The sequence below is a fragment of the Phymastichus coffea genome, unplaced genomic scaffold (genome assembly GCF_024137745.1).
Source record: "Phymastichus coffea isolate CEN01 unplaced genomic scaffold, Cenicafe_Pcof_1.1 PCOF00010, whole genome shotgun sequence".
Taxonomy (NCBI): Eukaryota; Metazoa; Arthropoda; class Insecta; order Hymenoptera; family Eulophidae; genus Phymastichus; species Phymastichus coffea.
Genome location: NW_026706821.1, coordinates 529,041 through 536,386, shown reverse-complemented (window position 1 = coordinate 536,386; position 7,346 = coordinate 529,041).

Here is a 7,346-nt window from a genome sequence, read left to right as displayed (position 1 = left end):
CAGGGTAAATAGCTGAAGAATTAATGAAATTTGGGTTTAGGAGTTCGGGGTTACAGCGTGGCATGGTAACCAGCTCGAGGATTGACAAAATTCGGATGTAGGAGTCCATGGTTACAGTTACAGCTAGCAGGGTATTTAGCTCACGAATTAATGAAATTGGGGTGTAGAAGTTCGGGGTTACAGCGTGGCATGGTAATCAGCTCGATGGTTGATGAAATTCGGGTGTAAGAGTTTGGGGTTACAGCGTGGCAGGGTAACCAACTTGAGGGTTAAGGATATTGGAGTTAACAGTTAAGGGTTACAGCGTGGCATGGTAACCAGATCGATGATGATGAAATTTGGGTGTAAGTGTTCGGGGTTAGAGCGTGGCAGGGTAATTAGCTGAAGAATTAATGAAATTTGGGTTTAGGAGTTCGGGGTTAGAGCGTGGCAGGGTAATTAGCTGAAGAATTAATGAAATTTGGGTTTAGGAGTTCGGGGTTACAGCGTGGCAGGTTAACCAGCTCGTGTGTTGATGAAATTCGAGTGTAGAAGTTTGGGGTTACAGCGTGGCAGGGTAACCAGATCGAGGACTGATGAAATTCGGGTGTGAGAGTTCGGGGTTAGAGCGTGGCAGGGTAAATAGCTGAACAATTAATGAAATTTGGGTTTAGGAGTTCGCGGTTACAGCGTGGCATGGTAACCAGCTCGAGGATTGACAAAATTCGGATGTAGGAGTCGTGGTTACAGCTTGACAGGGTAAACAGCTCGAGGGTTGATAAAATTCGGATGTAGGAGTCCGTGGTTACAGCTTGGCAAGGTAACCAGCTTGAGGGTTAAGGATATTGGAGTTAACAGTTTAGGGTTACAGCGTGGCATGGTAACCAGATCGAGGATTGATAAAATTCGGATGTAGGAGTCCGTGGTTACAGCTTGGCAGGTTAACCAGCTCGAGGGTTGATGAAATTCGGGTGCAAGAGTTCGGGGTTAGAGCGTGGCAGGGTAATTAGCTAAAGAATTAATGAAATTTGGGTATAGGAGTTCGGGGTTACAGCGTGGCAGGTTAACCAGCTCGTGTGTTGATGAAATTCGAGTGTAGAAGTTCGGGGTTAGAGCGTGGCAAGGTAAATAGCTCAAGAATTAATGAAATTTGGGTTTAGGAGTTCGGGGATACAGCGTGGCATGGTAACCAGCTCGAGGGTTAAGTAATTAGGGGCTAAGAGTTTCGGGTTACAGCGTGGCATGGTAATCAGCTCGTGGATTGATGAAATTCGGGTGTAGAATTTCGGGGTTACAGCGGGGCAGGGTAACCAGCTCGAGGATTGACAAAATTCGGATGTAGGAGTCGTGGTTACAGCTTGGCAGGGTAACCAGCTCGAGGGTTGATGAAATTCGGGTGCAAGAATTCGGGGTTAGAGCGTGGCAGGGTATTTAGCTCACGAATTAATGAAATTGGGGTGTAGAAGTTCGGGGTTACAGCGTGGCATGGTAATCAGCTCGATGGTTGATGAAATTCGGGTGTAAGAGTTTGGGGTTATAGCGTGGCAGGGTAACCAACTTGAGGGTTAAGGATATTGGAGTTAACAGTTTAGGGTTACAGCGTGGCATGGTAACCAGATCGATGATGATGAAATTCGGGTGCAAGAGTTCGGGGTTAGCGCTTGGCAGGGTAATTAGCTCACGAATTAATGAAATTGGGGTGTAGAATTTCGGGGTTACAGCGCGGCATGGTAACCAGCTTGAGGGTTAAGTAAATAGGGGCTAAGAGTTTTGGGTTACAGCGTGGCATGGTAACCAGCTCGAGGATTGATAAAATTCGGATGTAGGAGTCCGTCGTTACAGCTTGGCAGGGTAACCAGATCGAGGATTGATGAAATTTGGGTGTAAGCGTTCGGGGTTAGGGCGTGGCAGTGTAATTAGCTCACGAATTAATGAAATTGGGGTGTAGAAGTTTAGCGTTACAGCGTGGCAGGGTTACCAGATCGAGCATTGATGAAATTCGGGTGTAAGGGTTCGGGGTTAGAGCGTGGCAGAGTAATTAGCTCAAGAATTAATGAAATTTGGGTATAGGAGTTCGGGGATACATCGTGCAAGGGTAACCAGCTCGAGGGTTGATGAAATTCGGGTGCAAGAGTTCGGGGTTAGAGCTTGGCAGGGTAATTAGCTCACGAATTAATGAAATTGGGGTGTAGAAGTTCGGGGTTACAGCGCGGCATGGTAACCAGGTTGAGGCTTAAGGAAATTGGATTTAAGAGTTTAAGGTTACAGCGTGGCAGCGTAACCAGATCGAGGACTGATGAAATTCGCTTGTAAGAGTTCGGGGTTAGAGCGTGGCAGGGTAAATTGCTCAAGAATAAATGAAATTTGGGTTTAGGAGTTCGGGGTTACAGCGTGGCAGGTTAACCAGCTCATGTGTTGACGTAATTCGAGTGTAGAAGTTCGGGGTTAGAGCGTGGCAGGGTAATTAGCTCAAGAATTAATGAAATTGGCGTGTAGAAGTTCGGAGTTACAGCGTGGCATGGTAACCAGCTTTATCAAGGAAATTGTAGTTAAGTGTTTGGGGTTACAGCGTGGCAGGGTAACCAGATCGAGGACTGATGAAATTCGGGTGTAAGAGTTTGGGGTTAGAGCGTGGCAGAGTAATTAGCTCAAGAATTAATGAAATTTGGGTGTAGGAGTTCGGTGTTACAGCGTGGCATGGTAACCAGCTTGAGGTTTAAGTAAATAAGGGCTAAGAGTTTCGGGTTACAGCGTGGTATGGTAACCAGATCGAGGATTGATGAAATTTGGGTGTAAGAGTTTGGGATTACAGCGTGGCAGGGTAATTAGCTCAAGAATTAATGAAATTTGGGTTTAGGAGTTCGGGGTTACAGCGTGGCATGGTAACCAGCTCGAGGATTGACAAAATTCGGATGTAGGAGTCCATGGTTACAGTTACAGCTAGCAGGGTATTTAGCTCACGAATTAATGAAATTGGGGTGTAGAAGTTCGGGGTTACAGCGTGGCATGGTAATCAGCTCGATGGTTGATGAAATTCGGGTGTAAGAGTTTGGGGTTACAGCGTGGCAGGGTAACCAACTTGAGGGTTAAGGATATTGGAGTTAACAGTTAAGGGTTACAGCGTGGCATGGTAACCAGATCGATGATGATGAAATTTGGGTGTAAGTGTTCGGGGTTAGAGCGTGGCAGGGTAATTAGCTGAAGAATTAATGAAATTTGGGTTTAGGAGTTCGGGGTTAGAGCGTGGCAGGGTAATTAGCTGAAGAATTAATGAAATTTGGGTTTAGGAGTTCGGGGTTACAGCGTGGCAGGTTAACCAGCTCGTGTGTTGATGAAATTCGAGTGTAGAAGTTTGGGGTTACAGCATGGCAGGGTAACCAGATCGAGGACTGATGAAATTCGGGTGTGAGAGTTCGGGGTTAGAGCGTGGCAGGGTAAATAGCTGAACAATTAATGAAATTTGGGTTTAGGAGTTCGCGGTTACAGCGTGGCATGGTAACCAGCTCGAGGATTGACAAAATTCGGATGTAGGAGTCGTGGTTACAGCTTGACAGGGTAAACAGCTCGAGGGTTGATAAAATTCGGATGTAGGAGTCCGTGGTTACAGCTTGGCAAGGTAACCAGCTTGAGGGTTAAGGATATTGGAGTTAACAGTTTAGGGTTACAGCGTGGCATGGTAACCAGATCGAGGATTGATAAAATTCGGATGTAGGAGTCCGTGGTTACAGCTTGGCAGGTTAACCAGATCGAGGATTGATGAAATTTGGGTGTAAGCGTTCGGGGTTAGGGCGTGGCAGTGTAATTAGCTCACGAATTAATGAAATTGGGGTGTAGAAGTTTAGCGTTACAGCGTGGCAGGGTTACCAGATCGAGCATTGATGAAATTCGGGTGTAAGGGTTCGGGGTTAGAGCGTGGCAGAGTAATTAGCTCAAGAATTAATGAAATTTGGGTATAGGAGTTCGGGGATACATCGTGCAAGGGTAACCAGCTCGAGGGTTGATGAAATTCGGGTGCAAGAGTTCGGGGTTAGAGCTTGGCAGGGTAATTAGCTCACGAATTAATGAAATTGGGGTGTAGAAGTACGGGGTTACAGCGCGGCATGGTAACCAGGTTGAGGCTTAAGGAAATTGGATTTAAGAGTTTAAGGTTACAGCTTGGCAGGTTAACCAGCTCGAGGGTTGATGAAATTCGGGTGCAAGAGTTCGGGGTTAGAGCGTGGCAGGGTAATTAGCTAAAGAATTAATGAAATTTGGGTATAGGAGTTCGGGGTTACAGCGTGGCAGGTTAACCAGCTCGTGTGTTGATGAAATTCGAGTGTAGAAGTCCGGGGTTAGAGCGTGGCAAGGTAAATAGCTCAAGAATTAATGAAATTTGGGTTTAGGAGTTCGGGGATACAGCGTGGCATGGTAACCAGCTCGAGGGTTAAGTAATTAGGGGCTAAGAGTTTCGGGTTACAGCGTGGCATGGTAATCAGCTCGTGGATTGATGAAATTCGGGTGTAGAATTTCGGGGTTACAGCGGGGCAGGGTAACCAGCTCGAGGATTGACAAAATTCGGATGTAGGAGTCGTGGTTACAGCTTGGCAGGGTAACCAGCTCGAGGGTTGATGAAATTCGGGTGCAAGAATTCGGGGTTAGAGCGTGGCAGGGTATTTAGCTCACGAATTAATGAAATTGGGGTGTAGAAGTTCGGGGTTACAGCGTGGCATGGTAATCAGCTCGATGGTTGATGAAATTCGGGTGTAAGAGTTTGGGGTTATAGCGTGGCAGGGTAACCAACTTGAGGGTTAAGGATATTGGAGTTAACAGTTTAGGGTTACAGCGTGGCATGGTAACCAGATCGATGATGATGAAATTCGGGTGCAAGAGTTCGGGGTTAGCGCTTGGCAGGGTAATTAGCTCACGAATTAATGAAATTGGGGTGTAGAATTTCGGGGTTACAGCGCGGCATGGTAACCAGCTTGAGGGTTAAGTAAATAGGGGCTAAGAGTTTTGGGTTACAGCGTGGCATGGTAACCAGCTCGAGGATTGATAAAATTCGGATGTAGGAGTCCGTCGTTACAGCTTGGCAGGGTAACCAGATCGAGGATTGATGAAATTTGGGTGTAAGCGTTCGGGGTTAGGGCGTGGCAGTGTAATTAGCTCACGAATTAATGAAATTGGGGTGTAGAAGTTTAGCGTTACAGCGTGGCAGGGTTACCAGATCGAGCATTGATGAAATTCGGGTGTAAGGGTTCGGGGTTAGAGCGTGGCAGAGTAATTAGCTCAAGAATTAATGAAATTTGGGTATAGGAGTTCGGGGATACATCGTGCAAGGGTAACCAGCTCGAGGGTTGATGAAATTCGGGTGCAAGAGTTCGGGGTTAGAGCTTGGCAGGGTAATTAGCTCACGAATTAATGAAATTGGGGTGTAGAAGTTCGGGGTTACAGCGCGGCATGGTAACCAGGTTGAGGCTTAAGGAAATTGGATTTAAGAGTTTAAGGTTACAGCGTGGCAGGGTAACCAGATCGAGGACTGATGAAATTCGCTTGTAAGAGTTCGGGGTTAGAGCGTGGCAGGGTAAATTGCTCAAGAATAAATGAAATTTGGGTTTAGGAGTTCGGGGTTACAGCGTGGCAGGTTAACCAGCTCATGTGTTGACGTAATTCGAGTGTAGAAGTTCGGGGTTAGAGCGTGGCAGGGTAATTAGCTCAAGAATTAATGAAATTGGCGTGTAGAAGTTCGGAGTTACAGCGTGGCATGGTAACCAGCTTTATCAAGGAAATTGTAGTTAAGTGTTTGGGGTTACAGCGTGGCAGGGTAACCAGATCGAGGACTGATGAAATTCGGGTGTAAGAGTTTGGGGTTAGAGCGTGGCAGAGTAATTAGCTCAAGAATTAATGAAATTTGGGTGTAGGAGTTCGGTGTTACAGCGTGGCATGGTAACCAGCTTGAGGTTTAAGTAAATAAGGGCTAAGAGTTTCGGGTTACAGCGTGGTATGGTAACCAGATCGAGGATTGATGAAATTTGGGTGTAAGAGTTTGGGATTACAGCGTGGCAGGGTAATTAGCTCAAGAATTAATGAAATTTGGGTTTAGGAGTTCGGGGTTACAGCGTGGCATGGTAACCAGCTCGAGGATTGACAAAATTCGGATGTAGGAGTCCATGGTTACAGTTACAGCTAGCAGGGTATTTAGCTCACGAATTAATGAAATTGGGGTGTAGAAGTTCGGGGTTACAGCGTGGCATGGTAATCAGCTCGATGGTTGATGAAATTCGGGTGTAAGAGTTTGGGGTTACAGCGTGGCAGGGTAACCAACTTGAGGGTTAAGGATATTGGAGTTAACAGTTAAGGGTTACAGCGTGGCATGGTAACCAGATCGATGATGATGAAATTTGGGTGTAAGTGTTCGGGGTTAGAGCGTGGCAGGGTAATTAGCTGAAGAATTAATGAAATTTGGGTTTAGGAGTTCGGGGTTAGAGCGTGGCAGGGTAATTAGCTGAAGAATTAATGAAATTTGGGTTTAGGAGTTCGGGGTTACAGCGTGGCAGGTTAACCAGCTCGTGTGTTGATGAAATTCGAGTGTAGAAGTTTGGGGTTACAGCGTGGCAGGGTAACCAGATCGAGGACTGATGAAATTCGGGTGTGAGAGTTCGGGGTTAGAGCGTGGCAGGGTAAATAGCTGAACAATTAATGAAATTTGGGTTTAGGAGTTCGCGGTTACAGCGTGGCATGGTAACCAGCTCGAGGATTGACAAAATTCGGATGTAGGAGTCGTGGTTACAGCTTGACAGGGTAAACAGCTCGAGGGTTGATAAAATTCGGATGTAGGAGTCCGTGGTTACAGCTTGGCAAGGTAACCAGCTTGAGGGTTAAGGATATTGGAGTTAACAGTTTAGGGTTACAGCGTGGCATGGTAACCAGATCGAGGATTGATAAAATTCGGATGTAGGAGTCCGTGGTTACAGCTTGGCAGGTTAACCAGCTCGAGGGTTGATGAAATTCGGGTGCAAGAGTTCGGGGTTAGAGCGTGGCAGGGTAATTAGCTAAAGAATTAATGAAATTTGGGTATAGGAGTTCGGGGTTACAGCGTGGCAGGTTAACCAGCTCGTGTGTTGATGAAATTCGAGTGTAGAAGTTCGGGGTTAGAGCGTGGCAAGGTAAATAGCTCAAGAATTAATGAAATTTGGGTTTAGGAGTTCGGGGATACAGCGTGGCATGGTAACCAGCTCGAGGGTTAAGTAATTAGGGGCTAAGAGTTTCGGGTTACAGCGTGGCATGGTAATCAGCTCGTGGATTGATGAAATTCGGGTGTAGAATTTCGGGGTTACAGCGGGGCAGGGTAACCAGCTCGAGGATTGACAAAATTCGGATGTAGGAGTCGT